We start from the raw sequence: 16,616 nt of genomic DNA, 5'->3' as shown, positions 1-16,616 counted from the left end.
CAGGTAGTGTGATGCCTCCAGCTTTGTTCTTTTGGCTTAGGATTTTCTTGGCAATGCAGGCTCTTTTTTGGCTCCATATGAACTTTATAGTAGTTTTTCCCAATTATGTGAAGAAAGTCATTGGTAGCTTGATGGGGATGGCATTGAATCTGTAAATTACCTTGGGCAGTATGGCCGTTTTCACAGTATTGATTCTTCCTATCTGTGGGCATGGAATGTTCTTCCATTTGTGTCCTCTTTTATTTCGTTGAGCAGTGGTTAGTAGTTCTCCTTGAAGAGGTCCTTCACATCCCTTGTAAGTTGGATTCCTAGGTATTTTATTCTCTTTGAAGCAATTGTGAATGGGAGTTCACTCATGATTTGGCTCTCTGTTTGTCTGGTATTGGTGTATAGGAATGCTTGTGATTTTTGCACATTGATTTTGTATCCTGAGACTTTGCTGAAGTTGCTTATCACCTTAAGGAGATTTGGGACTGAGACGATGGGGTTTTCTAAATATTCAATCATGTCATCTGCAAACAGGGACAATTTGACTTCCTCTTTTCCTAATTGAATACCCCTCTTTCTTTCTCCTGCCTGATTGCCCTGGCCAGAACTTCCAACACTATGTTGAATAGGAGTGGTGAGAGAGGGCATCCCTGTCTTGTGCCAGTTTTCAAAGGGAATGCTTCCAGTTTTTGCCCATTCAGTATGGTATTAGCTGTGGGTTTGTCATAAATAGTTCTTATTATTTTGAGATACGTCCCATCAATACCTAGTTTATTGAGAGTTTTTAGCATGAAGGGCTGTTGAATTTTCTGTTGAATGGCCGGTGCCCCTACCCCAGCCTCACTGCTGCCTTGCAGTTCGATCTCAGACTGCTGTGCTAGCAGTGAGCGAGGCTCTGTGGGCATGGGACCCCCTAAGCCAGGCACGGGATATAATCTCCTGGTTTGCCGTTTGCTAAGGCTGTTGGAAAAGCACAGTGTTAGGGTGGGAGTGTCCTGATTTTCCAGGTAGCGTCTGTCACAGCTTCCCTTTGCTAGGAAAGGGAATTCCCAGACCCCTTGTGCTTTCCCAGGTGAGGTGATGCCCCGCCCTGCTCCATGGGCTGCACCCACTGTCTGACAAGCCCCAGTGAGATGAACCCAGTACTTCAGTGGGAAATGCAGATATCACCCATCTTCTGCATCGCTCATGCTGGGAACTGCAGACTGGAGCTGTTCCTATTTGGCCATCTTGGAACCTCCCCCACAGGACATCTATCTTTGACCTAGTTGGCCCTGTAACCTCAGACTATTCACTCAAAAATCAAACTTCTTTCTCCCATTCTGACTTTTCCTTCTGACTTCCAGGTCTTTTAATAGTAAGGTTAGCACTGAAAAGTGGCTCTTAATGTTTTTAGGGAAAGGGACCCCTTTGAGAACATACTAAAAGTTATGCGTGTTCTTTGCTGAGACACATCCTTTTCTGCCTACAGTTTTAGAGGACTTCATGGTTTCTGATTAAGAGCTCTGATCCTAGGCTGGGCACAGCGGCTTATGTCTGTAATCCCAGCACTTTGGAAGGCCATGGTAGGAAGATTGCTTGAGGCCAGGAGTTCAAGACCAGCCTGAACAACATAGCAAGACCCTGTCTCTACAGAAAAATAATTTAAAAATTAGCTGGGCGTGATGGTGTATGTCTGTAGTCCCAGCTACTTGGGAGGCTGAGGTGGGAGCATCTCTTGAGCCTGGGAGTTCAAGACTGCAGTGAGCTATGATTGCACCACTGCACTCCAGCCTAGACAACAGAGTGAGACCCTATCTTTAAGAAACACACACACACACACACACACACACACACACACACACACAGACTCTGATCCTAGAGGAATAAAGAGACATGGAGAAATTAATGTTCCAGCTCTGCTGCAGCTGTGTCCTGGAGGTGGAGACCAAATGCTTAGACTGACTTACCCCTACAGCACTTTTTGTATTTCTTTTGACTTTTTGTATTTTTGGTTGACCTTAAGAGCAGACGTAATATAATATTAATTCTTCCAGTCATTCAACTTGTTTATTGATCTGAGATACAAAGAAGTAAAGTGACTTGCCCAAAGTCACCAGCTAATTAGCAGAGTCAGAACTATAGCCCAGGTCTCCTTTCCTCTAGATACCTGGAGCAATGCTCAGAGAAGGTAAGTTTTGTTGTGGGGTTGGTGGTTCAGTGGAGTGATGGTGTTGTTGACAGCAGTGGTAATAATGATGGTGTTATTATTGGTAATAGTGATATTGTTGATGTGTGGTTGGTGGTGGTGATATGGTTGGTGGTGATGATGTTGGTAGTAGTGGCTATAACAGAGTAATTCTAGTCTTTTGTAGTCATGGTATTAATGGTGTTGATTGTGGCAGTGGTGGGTGTCAGGCCTCTGAGCCCAAGCCAAGCCATCGCATCCCCTGTGACTTGCACGTGTATGTATATGTGTATATATATATATACGCCCAGATGGCCTGAAGTAACTGAAGAATCACAAAAGAAGTGAAAATGCCCTGCCCCGCCTTAACTGATGACATTTCACCACAAAAGAAGTGAAAATGGCCAGTCCTTGCCTTAAGGGATGACATTATTTTGTGAAATTCCTTTTCCTGGCTCATCCCGGCTCAAAAAGCTCCCTGACTGAGCACCTTGTGACTCCCACTCCTGCCCGCCAGAGAACAAACCCCCTTTGACTGTAATTTTCCTTTATCTACCCAAATCCTATAAAACGGCCCCACCCTTATCTCCCTTCGCTGACTCTCTTTTTGGACTCAGCCCGCCTGCACCCAGGTGATTAAAAAGCTTTATTGCTCACACAAAGCCTGTTTGGTGGTCTCTTCACACGGACGTGCATGACAGTGGGGTACTTGGTGGTAGTAGTGGCACAGATAGAATTTTTGGTAGTGGGAGTAGTAGCAATAGAGGGGTTGGTAGTGGTGGTAATAGTGCCAGTGTGGAAGAGTGGTGAATGTTGGAGATGAACTGGAAATGGTAGGTAAGATCAAAATCCAGATTTGGGGAAATGCAAAGCAGTTATTCTGGTTACTTTTCTGGCATTTGTTTTTCTTTTCCTTGGTTATTTTTTTTTCTCTGTCTTTGTCCCCTACATTTTTGATATCACAGATACCTGCTTTCATCCAGGAGTTCTCTTTCCTTTGGATCTGCTTATTGTGTTTAGAATAAAAATATATATTATTAGAATGGCAGGCCATACATCTTTGTTTTGCTTTATAAATAATGAGTATATTCTATTGTTATGGAACAAATACCTTTATTCTACAAAAATGCAGCCTTTTCAGAGCAAGGCTCTTAAATCTCCAGGAGTTCTTTTCAACTTGTGTGTTGCTGCACATGACTGACAAGCTGCAGTTATAGGATACCCAGAATGGAGAGACTGATAATAGCTATAATAATGACCCATGGGATGTGTTGACCTCTCTTCACCATTCTGTCCTCAGCATTTTAGCTCCTGTGGGATGAATCTTGCCTTCATCTTCTGCTGGCATTAATACCAGAAAAACTTCAATCCAAATGTGTCAAGTGGTGTATTTTTGGAGACACTGGTAGGGCTGTGTATCATTGTCAGGCCAACCGCTAGTATTGTGTTGCATTTCATCTCTGGCTGCTGTCTTATTCAGTTTTTAACATTTTTAAATTTTATTTATTATTTTTTTTTAGCTGTGTGGGTGAGCACATGGATGGCATACTGATCACATTTCCAGGCCACCATGGGGCAGAAGTAGAGCTAATAGACTGGATGAGAGAAGAATGAGCCAGAGCAATGCCAACAGTCTGCAAAGCCAGGTCAAGTCAAGCAACCTTGAGCCTAACAGAGAAATACAAAGTCCAGCCCTTAGGTCCAGACAACAAGTTGCACAAGGATGGCAGGTAAGGGCCTCAGACTGAGTCTGGGAGAGAGATTCAGGTGGTGTGGTAAACTGCAGCCTTGAGGTGGGAGATGGCTGCCAAGAATGTGAAATTTGGGGTGGTGTTAGAGCTCTGCTGTGGTAGCTTTCACTAGGGGCTTATGTTGAGTTTTCTTCACCACATTTGGCAAACAGGGATTTAATTGAGGAGAGAGGTCAGAAAGGTGGGGCTGAGGTAGGGTCTTGAAATGTCGTGTGAGTCTTAGAGTGGGAGGCTAGACACCCGCAGCTCTGGTGAACTGTCATTGGCTGAAACATGATTCATTACAATTTACAGAGAGCTCAACTAGCAGTGGTTAGGTGATAAAAACCCGATTAGCTCATAAAACAAGATGTCTGGAAGTAAGCAGAAGGTTTGTTCATGATGTTTCAGAAGCAAAATTTGGGCAAATGTGCCAATTGGTAGGTTACAAGGAAGCCAATTTTTGGTTCCACTATAGTCAAGATTTCCCGATAACCATAATTATCCAGAAATGGAGATGTGAAGCAGAATTAGCACCCACCTGGCAGGGACATAGTGAAAGGAATTCCTGTACCTGCTGGGGAGTAGGAGAGACAGGGGAGAGAACAGGCTTTTACTGACCTGTGAGTTTCCTTCCAACCAGGAGAGCCCATGATTCTAGTAATTAGTTTTTCCTCTTTGAATGTTCATTAGACAATTATGCTAATTGAGATAAGTTTCTACTATCTCATTATAGTAGTACTTATCTCATTATAAGTGAGGTGTAATTTCAAGTTGAACAGTATTTTTTATCTTTAGCATCATTGTATGAGATGCAGAGTTTGCTGTGGACTTGGGCCTATACTGTTTTGTTTATAACTGTGATTTTTACAAGGACAGAGCGAGGAGGAACACATTCTTCCCTGAGGTAGGTTACGGGTGACATGCATATGGCCCACTAACTGATATATTAAGTACCGATTTCAGGGGTCCCATGAATGTTCTTAGGCTTGCCACACTGAGACAGAGTATCAGCTAGGCAGAACCTCCTCTTACATCCCCGATGTTTCATACCCAGTAGGATAGCAGCAACCCTGTGTGGATCAGGGTATCAAGGAGAGAAGGGTGAATCCAGCTGATTAAAAGAAATTGCTCAATTTCTCTCCAAATAAGAAATTTCTCATGGGTTCTAGTGTTCATGGCAAATATGATCTTTCTTCTAAAGTCTCTGAAAGCTTATTGGACAAAATTCTTAATTTCCTACTGTCACTTCGTAAAAAGAAGGACAGGACTTGGAACAGACACCGTTTGGCCATTCCCTTTCCTCTCGTCTTTCTATACTGCTACTGCCTGGTGTAGTCACAGCAGTTCAGTTTGTATTAGAAAACCCTATGCCCTACCCACAGTGATTGCAGGTGGGACCAGGAGTGTTCATCTGACCCATCAGATTCTTTCCTCAAGGAATTTGGAGTTGGGACATGGAGGAGCTAATCAGTTTCTGCTGGATGTCTGGTCATTCTAAACAGTGTGGGTTGCCACCTTCTACCACGGGCTCAGAGAAACCTAAAGGAGAGGTGCAAAAAGAGACCATGTGGCCAAAGAGGGAGCCAAAGGCCATGTCCACCTGGATCCAGCCACGCTCTCAGTCCCTGGGCCCAGCTTCCTCCAAGACCCCTGAATATTTCCTAACTTTCTATTCTGTGCCATACCTCAGAGTCCACCCTGTAAGGCCATCCCCATTTTGTTTAAGCTGGCTTGCATGGAATTTTGTTTTTTTATAGGAACTTGGGAGAGATTTAATCCTTATAAGGGCCTAACAGGAAGTTAATATGAATTTTTAAAAGAACTTTATCATTTTTTCCACATATAAAATGATAAAAAAGCTCATTGCTACGAAAAAAAAGAGCACAAAATGTATGTCCTAGAATGCGAAAATTGCCACAATAATCCTCCTTAGAGAAAATAGCTCTTGATAGTTTAGGAGTGAGAGCAAGGAGTGAACACACACACGCATGAACCAGCCTTTCCTGGGCTCTGACGAGGGGCCACACGTTGTTCGAAGCACTGTAGCAGAATTAACGTTTTTTATCCTTACCATCAGGCCATGGCGTGGGACGAGTACCACACTCCGTCTAAGGACAGGGAAACTTAGACACAAAGAGGTTGAAGGGGGAGGCAGGATTTGAATCCAAGCAGTCAGGCTCTAAGCCTGGGCTCTTAACCACCGTGCTATACGAACTCTCATTTTATTAGGCTGGTGCAAAAGTAATTGCAGTTTTTGCCATTGAAAGTAATGGCAAGTAATGCTCCCTTATTTGTTGCCTATTGCTATGTAACAAATTACCATGAACTTACTGACGAACTCATACACATCTATTATCTTACAGGGGTCAGACACTACTTAGCTGCATCCTTTGCCTCAGGGTATTTCACAGGTCAGTAATCAAGGAATCACCCAAGGCTGGAGACTCATCTGAGACCCCATTGAGGAAGGATTCACTTTGCACAGTTGTCGGTGGGATTTGGTTTCTTGTGGGCTCTTAGACTGGAGACCTCAGTTCCTTATGACTGTCAGCTAGAGGCCGCCCTCCATTTCTTTTTATGTGGGCCACTTCATAGGGCAGCTCTGCACACAGTAACTTGCTTTCTCCCAGCCAGCTAGGTTCAGAGTGTGCCTGCGAGATGCAAACTCTGTCTGAAGGAACCAATCACGCTGTGCTATCCCACCACTTTGCCATGTTCTGTAGGTTAAAAGCAAGTCACTAGGCCAGCCCACAGTCAGGAGAGGAAATTACACACGAATGGGCCAGGGCACATTGAACATCATTCTTAGGATCTGTTCGCCACACCCCTACTCATCCTTTTAAATTTTATGCTTTTTAGAGACAGGGTCTCACTCTGTTGCCCAGGCTGGAGTGCAGTTGCACCATAAGAGCTCATTGCAACCTCAAACTCCTAGGCTCAAGCAGTCCTCCTGCACTGACCTCCTAAAGTGCTGGGATTATGGGCATGAATCACTGCATCCAGCTAATCTATTTTATCTTTTGTAGAGACCGGGGTCTTTCTATGTTGCCCAGGCTAGTCTTGAATTCCTGGCCTCAAGAAATGCTCCTGCCTCAGATTCCCAGAGGGCTGGGATTACAGGCGTGAACCATTGCACCAACCCAGCTGGTAAGGGGATGGCCACATGGCACCTTGAACTGGAGACAGCCAGGCTCACAGGGCACAGTTGGCCTGACCCACCCACCGTGATGTCAGAGGAGAAGCTGGGCCTGAGGGAGAAAGCATGGGTCTGCTCACTTCCTCTTGCCTACTTCCCTGCTGGAGACGAGAAGCCCAGGAAAGGGACTGAGAGATGGTGTGAGCTCCTGCTATGCCTGGAATAGGCAATGTGAGACGTAGGAGGCCTTGTACACTTCCCCCACCTCCCTGCCCTCTAAGACACATGGTGCAGGGCATGGCCAGCTCTCCTGGGGAGGCTGAGTCAGAAATGGAGGGAGATGTGAGGCTTTGCTGCAGGTCTCCTCCTGGAGAGGAGGGAGGCACAGTTCTCCCTGACCCTTACCCTACAGAGAGTTTTGCACCTTACCTCTGTCTATATATTTGGGCATCATTCTATGTCAGAGCATAGAGATCTCATTCATTCTGTTTAGTAGCCACTTACTACTCCACTGCTCGAGTGGTCTGATGGATCCTGATCTCTAAGCACCCTGAGGTCCACCCACTGCTTTTGCAGTGCATCAGTTCTGGTGGGCCCTCAGAGTTGCCCCATTTTGCTGGGTCTTTGTGGAAGTGTGTGCTCTAAACATAAACCTACTACAAATAGTCTTTCTGAGTTTGGTGCTTGTGTATCTCTCAGTGAATCTCTACCAACTGGGGCCGCGAGGCTTCCATTAACAAGGATCTCTGAGCAGGTCCTGGGGCCTCCGAAGGAAGTGGAGTCAAGCCTCTGCCACTCCTTCCAGGGCTGAGGAGTGCTCTGCATTTGAAAAGGCAGGTGTGTGACACCCGGGATGACATCCCTGTATGAGCTCATCTTCCAGGAATGAAAAGGAGTTGTTCTTTCCCTTCAGGCAGGTGAGCCTGTTGCCCCCTACACTGGCTTCTATTGCACGCTCAGGTGGCTCTTTCACTGTGGACACTACAATTAGTGAAGTCTGTTTCGTGCCTGTCACTCCAGGAACAGGCTTTAGACAGTCTTTCATGCCCCCTTTGCTTTATTCAGGGTTTTCATAAGTAATCTTTCTTCTCGCTTACCCTTTCTTTTCACTTACAACATCTGAAACCATGTAGAGTGTCGCCTGCATACAGCTCAGTATCCTTGCATGGTTCCCCTGTTTAGTTAAAGTGGCTATAGTTTTAGCTTATTTATTAGTAAGTAGTTGTCATTTACTGAGGTGTTGGTGTGCATCAGGCCTTATGCGACGTGCTTTGTTGGAGAAAGCTCCTGGAAGCGTCACCGCAGACTGCTCTTTGAGATATTTTTGTCAACCCTGTTTTACAGAGGAGGAAACCAAGGCTGAGGAAGTGACACACTCAAGGTCATTGAGCTAGAACGTGGTTGCATCTGAATCTACGCCAGCTTAGGAAACCTCCATTGTTAAGCCCTCTGCCATGCAGAATTGTTGCCCCACCCCCGCTGTAGGTTCACTGTGGGTCCCAGTAAGAACAAGGTTATTCAACTTCTCAGGAGGACAAGGAGAAATTGGAGAGCCTCCAGGGAAGGCACTGGAAAGTGATTAAGAGGATAAGAGTAAGGCTGGTGAGAAAGATTAGAGGAATAAGAGAAATTTAATCTGGAGAAATAAATCCTAGGGGCGATATTAATGGCATTCTACTGATGTCTTCATGAAAATCAATGGAAATATTTTTAAAAACAGGAGCCAGTCTACTAGTTTTATTACATGATATAAAAGGAATGACTTGACTATAATTTATTTAATTAGTTTAGCCAATATATAGTATATAGCCACCACAGCCAGACTACAGAGTGAACAAGACAGGTAAGGACCCTCCTCTGGCAGAACTTACACTTTGGTGGCAGGAGTGGAAGAAGGAGGGAACGGACGCAGACAAGATAAATGAAGAAAGGTTATTCAAATGGGATCATTCCAGTCAGTGATATGTGCTGTGACAACACCAGGGCAGGAAGACGGGCAAGCCAGTAACTGTAGGAGGGCTTCTCCCAGAAGCGGGCCTTTGAATGGAGACCTTAAAGCCATGGGAAGTTCTGGGGGCAGAGGGACCTTGAAGTAGGAACAAGTTTGACAAATACAAGAAACAGAAAGCAGAAGAATGAGGCTGGGTGGCAATCTGGTGGGAGATCAAGCCAGAGCCTCACCATGAAGGGCCATAGAAAGCCACCAGGCAGAGCAGCTCTCCAGCTATGGGGGCAGGGAGAATCCACTGATGGGCTGTAGGAGATCAGAGGGAGAGGTGTCTGGGTGACAGATGCTGTGGCAGCATGGACGGGGGTGCCTGGGCCTTTGGGTCTGTCTTGTGTCATTAGCACAGTGGGGAAATCGAGGTGGATTAGATGTTGGGGTGGGCAGCGGTAAGAGTCAAAACACTCAAGGATGACCATCAGGTTTTTGAAAAGAAGAATCAACTATTTTGTTGCCATTTTACTAGAGAGGGTTTTAAGAATACCTTCCTTGAGGGTTATTAAGCTAATACTCCCAAGCCGTCAATTTATGTGACATTTGGGTCCCTGCATGTTTTCTTAGGGAGAGGATCCAACCTCTCTTCTGTTTCTTGGAAGGGAAAACCTCCCCCACACCACCTCCCAGCAACAGAAAGGTTGAGTTTGACCTAGACCAAACTCTCCCCACTCCACCTCATTTTGCAAGAAAGGAAATTGAGGCTGTGACAGTAGGTTGCAGAAAGTCACACCACATCTTGTTCTTGGCAGAGTCCTAGGTCTCCTGACTCCCCAGCCAGGGCTGTCTCTGCTGTATGAGCTGTCTCACGGTGCAGGGAGGCAGAGCGTTGAACAGACATTGATTCTATCCCTCCTAACCTGGATGAAAACAAGGACTCTTTCTATTTAGAGGTCAGTTCTCTGAGTTAGTGGCCTCAGCAATCAGTGCCTTGTCTGCCTAATAGAAATTTAAGCAGGTCTCTTACTAAGAAAGGTCCCCAATATTTGAGTGCTTATGAAATGCAAGTAAGATCCAGGTGTGACTGGAACTGAAATGAGGCAGGAGTGAGGTATATGTGCTGATCTATTTTGGGGTGCAAATCATCAAGGTTTAGGGCCCGTGGGAGGGTGGTGAGCTCCTCCAGGAAGTGTTCCCTTAACTGTTTTCTCAGTAAGCCCTGAATTATAGCCTATCAGACAGGATCCTGAACAGTCATCCCAGTAGTACCATGATGTACCTTTTAAAAGCAGGAGTCAGTCATAGAGTAACTAACCCAAAGTGGAATGAATGTGTTTCTTTCTCAGTTTTCACTTTCCACACTTCAGGCACACTTTTGTGGCTCGGTCTCTGAATGCCAGCAGAAGGAAACAGAAGGAAATAAAGGCACGCCTTTTAAAAAGCTGGTATTATGAAGAGGAAACCATAATGTTCCCGAAAGTGTGGATAGACACAATGCAGACCTCCTCTAAGAAACATCCAAATGAAATTTTAAAAACTTTATAATGCCCTTTTGTGTAGCCTGGCAAGCAAATGCAAAATATGATGAATGTGTTACGATTATATTGCCCCCTGCCCAGAAGCTTAATTCAATGTGGAGGGAATTCAGACAGTGTCTGTGGCCATGTTCCTTGAGGAATCACTGAATGCCTCAAGACCTGAGGTCAATTTTTGTGATATAGCATACTTTTAGACAAAGCTAAACTGATAGAATTCCCAAGACAGAGAAATGCCTTCTCAACCAAACTTACTTTTCAGATGTACTTTTCTGGGGTTGAAGCAGGTGGTTTGTTTCAAAGAGGCCTCTGTTTAAAGGAACGTTTGATCTTTGGGAAATGCTATCACTGGCAGCTTTGACTCACATTATCAAGTTGGTTGGCTGATTGAGAGCTTGGCAAAGATCAGAGGGAATGAGCCATGCAACAAAGTTAAGTTTTGATGAGTTAAGGAAGGGAAGGACCATCCCGAGTTTGGGGGGTTGTCTGGGGTGGGGGAGCCTCTGCTGTGCACAGCCCTGGGGTGGCTATTGGTGTTGGAAACAAAGCTAGTCTCTTGGTCTGGTCCTACTGAGACTGGTCAAGGCCTTGACTTTGCAAACAGCTTGGTTTCCTTAGAAAGGACCTGGAAACATGGAATCAGACAGTTTGTTTAATGCTTTAGTCATGGTATGCACTTTTGGCCTGAGGAGTGAGAGTTAGGGTCTGTTCAAATGGCGAGTTGAGGTCTCCTGCTAGATGGTAGTCTACCAGGCACAGGCTCGCAAAGGATCTAGAATTTGGTCACCTCCAAGAATGGAGCCACTTCCTCCTATGAAGAAGTGATTATTCTTGTTTAAGACCTGGAGAGAAGTTAGTATATCTCCATTTTCAGCTTAGCTAGCCAAGTTCTAGCAGGAACCGTGATAATTGAATCAGCAAAGTACATTCTGGGAGTAAAATGTTTACTATACAAAGATTAATTCACCTCTACAAAGAGATACTTCCTCACCCTCAGAGCTTCTACAGATTTCTGTGGAAGTATTTTTGGGTTTAGTGCCCTGACCATAAAAAAGTTGGGAAAAAGATATTATACTCTTGGGCCCAAGAGTAACTATCAGTCACTCCTGGAAAATGCTAGGAATCACTGGTGTTACCGTAGGAAATAGGAAGAGAGTAGGAATTGAATGCTTGTGGTTGAGCAGATGAGTAAATTGAGGCTCAGAGAGCTTAACTCTTTGTTCAATCTAGAAGGAGATAGAACTAGGATTTGGACTCAGGGCTATCTGGCTATAAAACCCACCACATTTCTACTGTCTCATTCTTGATAAGAGCAAGATTCTATAAGTTGGTAGTTGGAAGGCATTTCTGGCATCTGCAGAGAGGGAATGCCTCTTTATTCCTTTTTGAGACATTTAGTTAAATCCATGTGCTTTACATCAGTGAGTAGTGATCTGGGAAAGGCCCTTTTTTTCTTACTTTTCCATCTGTTCAATTAGAGAGTGGAACCAGATCACCTCTCAGGACGCTGCTGGCCCTGACTCAATGTTTGACCAGAGTAGAGCCAGTGGGCAGTTCTCACTATGTATTTGAAATGGATTGTGTTTGCCTTTGTATCAAAGATAAGCCAGGTGGCCACAAATCTGTTTCCTCTTCCTAGGCACATGGCTAAATTGTATTTCCCAGCCCCCTTGCATCTGTGTGGGCCATGTGACTAAGTTCTCACCAGTGAATGCAAGGGCAGATTGCTGGGTCATTTCAAGGCCAAGGCAGCTGAGAGCAGTTATGCTTCATCCAGTTCACTTTGCCCCTTCGACAACAACCTTGGAGACTATGTGATGTGGGTAGCAGCATGCCCAAGATGGAAGAGGCTTGGTTTCCTGAGTCAGTGCTGGTGGAGAGCTGCCAAGGGAGCTGCCCAACCAGAGCATCTCTGCATTTGACTTTGCACGAGTGAAAAATACAACTGATTGTTGAGCCACGCCATGGATATGTGGGATTGCTTGTTAGGGCAGCTAATGTTAAGGGCCCTAATACAGGCATCCAGTGTCCATTCCCTCATTCCCTTTTCTGAAAGAAACAGCGTCATTTTCAGTCCATCTGCTCCAGAGGATTTACAGTCGTCTCTCAGTATCCATGGGGGATTTGTTCCAGGACCCCCACAAATGCCAAAATCCGTGGGTGCTCAAGTCCCTGATATAACCTGGTGTAGTATTTGCACATAACCTACGCACATCCTCCCATATACTTTAAATCATTTCTAGATTATTTATAATACCTAACACAATGCCTACACATCACTTCATTTGTGTGGATTCATCCTAGTACTTGTTGCGCGGCAAATTCAAGTTTTGCTTTCCAAACCTTTGTGGAATATATATATTTTTTATACTGTATGAAGTTTATTGATATGTTACTCTTGGTGGCAGACTCCTCCCTGAACGTTTGTTGACCCAAACAGTGTCATTTCTGGATGAGTTTTAAGTTTCTGCTTTGCGAACTTTGTGAGCAGGAGTCACATTTATCTCCCAAACAATACTATAACTTCCAAAGGGAGCACATTTGTCACCAGATCCTGAACTTTTTAAACCTACACCTTCTACTGAGAGAGCAACAGAAAGAAAACAAGGCTCTCTGGCCTGGGGACATCTTGTCCATTTGTAGCAAGACGAGCATTCTGGGGACTTAAGCTATGTTTCTGGAATTTCTCATCTGCAGGAACAGCAATGGGCACTTATGCTGCAGCATAACTCTTCAAGACTTCTGACTTTGAAACAACAGCATGTCCGGGAAGAGGTTTCCATTCCTGTGCTTTCTGAGCATTTGAATCTACTAAGATAAAAGGTGGGCACTGGTCTTACTATCTTCAATCATCTTGTAAGTTGGAGAAGTGACTTTTGTTGGATGCTGCGGAAACTGTGGATTCTTAGGATTAGATAGACAGAGAGTTGCTTGGGGAAAAGGCCCACGTGCAGGTGGCAGTGATGGGTGACTTTGTTGATTCTTATTAGTTAGACAATAAGGGATCCACATGTTAGAATATGGTGGTGGTTGTCCTGCTTCACTTGCTGCCGTTGCTAATATCTGAGAAGCAAACTGAGCTGTGTCAGCTGGGACATAGGCAAGCTCTGGTGAAACAGCTGTTGGAGATGGTTATGAGGGTGGGGTAGTAGTCTTAGGGGTGGCTGGTTTGGAAGAAGGAACACAAACTGCTTCAGTTTGCTCAGTGCCTAGCTCAGCATAAATTGATGGAAACTGGGTGGTTTTGTCACTATATCCTGTTCCGGTTACATTGTCCTTGTCTTTGTCTGTAGATTTTTCTATCTGTGTGGGTACTTTAGATTCCACTCCCTCTGACCACTTCAACCGGAGAAATATTCCCTTCTCTATACCTAATAAGTTCTTTAAAATAAACTGCTGCAAACTGGGTCATGTTTGATGGGTTGGTTTTGAGAATGGCTCTGCTAATTTCCCTGAGCAGAGTCTGGAAGTCACAGGGTACAGCAAGTCTGGGCTTTGAAAAAATTATTTTGGCATGAAGAAATTATTTTGGCAGGCTGTCTGTAACTCAGCTTCTTTCCAGCTGTGCTCTTAAGAACTTCCTTGTTGCCCCCTTGCTGGAATATTTTTTAAACAAATATTTTAGATCTACGGTTGATTGAATCCATGTTTGCAGAACCGTGGATATGGAGGGCTGACTATGTGAATACCATGAGCCTGGCCAGTCAGAGCATTGCATGTCCCCCACCCTTAGCCACAGAGATTGGCTTAGCAATGGGCATTAGAGCCAAGCAGAGCCTTTGGGGAAGTCTCTGTTCTACTGGCTTTGAAGCTGTGATGAGAATGCAGCTGCTGAGCACCACCACATGAAGAGAGGCTGCCTGAGAGTGGCCACAGAAGAGAACAGACAAGAGACAGAAAGTGAGATTGGGAGAATCAGCTGGCACTGTATAAACCCCTAGGTTCAATCACACTGGAAGCCAGATCTACCTTGGATATTTCTGTCACCAGAGCAAATAAATTCTCTGTTACTTTTGATTAAGTCATTTTGGGTTTTTTTTTTTCTTTTGTCACTTGTTGCCGAAAGTGTATTAACTTACATAGGCAGTAAAGATGAGGAAGGGTTGAATAAAAACAAAACAAAAATAGCTGCAGGTTCAATGGCATGCTCAGTATCATGAGCTCATTTTGGAGTCAACTTTCTATTTTTTACAAGTCATCAATTTTTATCCACCACATTTCAGAATGAGTGAATGAATAAAGGCCATGAAGGCCAGTGCCATGAGGAGAGTGAGCTGTGCTTCAGCCAAAGTACAAGAGTAGTTGGTGAAAGGTCTTTGGGGTACAACATCACCTGATCTAGAGTCACATGTTATTTTTCTATATAATATTTGAAAATATGATGTATTAGAACAAATTATTATAACTCTAACTTACATAATGAGTATGTATCACAGTACAGGATGTACAAATACATACAATACTCATAAAGTACTTGATGGATTTCTTTGACAATCAGCAGTGGTCTAGCTTGAATTCTTCCAGAATGCTGAGGCTCAATTATCATTGCAGGAACCATTGTGCTACTATAGGTAGGCTCAGTTTGGAAGCTTTAGTAATTGTAAGAGAAGAAAAGCAATCTTCATAAAGCAGAAAATAGTATGTGCATTTCCATATTGAGTTTTTAGTATTGAGTTTTCCCTGGTTCATACAAATTGGCATCCTTCTTTACTGAACCAAATTCAGAATGAATGATTGAATGAATAAATGAATGAATAACAAAGTAACATAATTTACAACTGAAAACCAAATTCTAGTTGGTTGAACAATAAGAGAGTAATAGCCCCATAAAGTTGAGAAGTCCAGAAGACCAGAAGTCAGATCCAGATAGTGAGATGAGGTCCTCCAAGACCCTCAGATTTTCTTCATGGAGCAGGCTTCACACAGTCCTGGCAGACCAGCTTATCTTTAGCAGCAGCAAGATCGCTGCAGAATTCCAGGCTGTAACATCATTGCAGTACATTCTCCGAGTTTAGAGAGAGAGTCTTCTTGCACTAGTTTTTGCAGAGGATGAGAAATCTTTCCTTGCTGGAAGGATTCAATGATGCCCCCTCATCCTCTCGTGTGTCACTGGCCGATCCCTAGAGCCAGAGGGTTGGGAGATACTGGTTGGCTAAAGCTGATCAGGGCCTACACATTGTTGGGGGTTTCAACCTCACCTAAATCACATGGTTAGGTAGGGAGGAGGGATGGTTTCCCAAAGGAAATATGGGGAGATTGTTCCCAGGAAGAGGGTGAATCAATGATGGGCAGCAGATAACAGATGTCTTCTACAAACAGGAAGTGTATTTGCTGTAGTAACCTTGAATATATTTTGATAGCACCTCTTTGAAGAGCCATTTGCTTCATTTTGATACATTGAATGGTCTCTAAGGGTCATAGAAAATCTGCAGTAAATGTTACTGAAAGGAAGAAAGGTAAAGAAAGAAAGACTGTTAGTAAAAGTAACACTAGTTTCACTAGTAGGTTCTCATATTTCAGTGGTTTAACGCAATAGAAGTTTAATTCTGTTCTCCTCTCACATGGTGGTCTGTCAAGTTTTTCACACTCTGATTCTGAGACCCGAGTTTCTTCTGTCTTGTGCCTCAGCCAAAGGCCCCATAATATTTCACTTTCCAGGCCATACATGGGGAAAAAGAGGGGAACATAACCTTTAGGAGGTTTTGGGAAGCCATACATAGAAGTGATAAACATCACTTCTGCTTACCTTCTATTGAGCAGAACTCAGTCACAGGGTTACTTGTGACTTAACTGCAAGGGAATCTGGGAAATGCAGTCCAGCTGAATGTTCAGGAAAAAAAAAACAAACAAACCCGTGAGAAAGGAACACAATCAGCCAGGCGCAGTGGCTCATGCCTGTAATCCCAGCACTTTGGGAGGCTGAGGCAGGCAGATTACCTGATGTTGGAAGTTCAAGACCAGCCTGGCTAACATGGTCAAACCCTGTCTCTGTTAAAAATACAAAATTAGCTGGGCATGGTGGCACACGCCTATAATCCCAGCTACTCAGGAAGCTGAGGCAGGAGAATCACTTGAACCTGGGAAGCTGAAGTTGCAGTGAGCAGGGATTGAGCAACCG

The 16,616-nt window shown here is 44.3% G+C and overlaps 1 pseudogene; it reads right to left on the bottom strand.

Moving 5' to 3' along the window:
• Positions 1 to 12,957: 12,957 nt before the first annotated feature.
• LOC105515472 overlaps positions 12,958 to 16,616 on the bottom strand; it is a 13,360-nt pseudogene continuing 9,701 nt past the window's right edge.

The sequence above is a fragment of the Colobus angolensis genome, unplaced genomic scaffold (assembly GCF_000951035.1).
Source record: "Colobus angolensis palliatus isolate OR3802 unplaced genomic scaffold, Cang.pa_1.0 Scaffold26, whole genome shotgun sequence".
NCBI classification, from domain to species: Eukaryota; Metazoa; Chordata; class Mammalia; order Primates; family Cercopithecidae; genus Colobus; species Colobus angolensis.
This window is presented reverse-complemented; position numbering and strand designations above follow the sequence as displayed.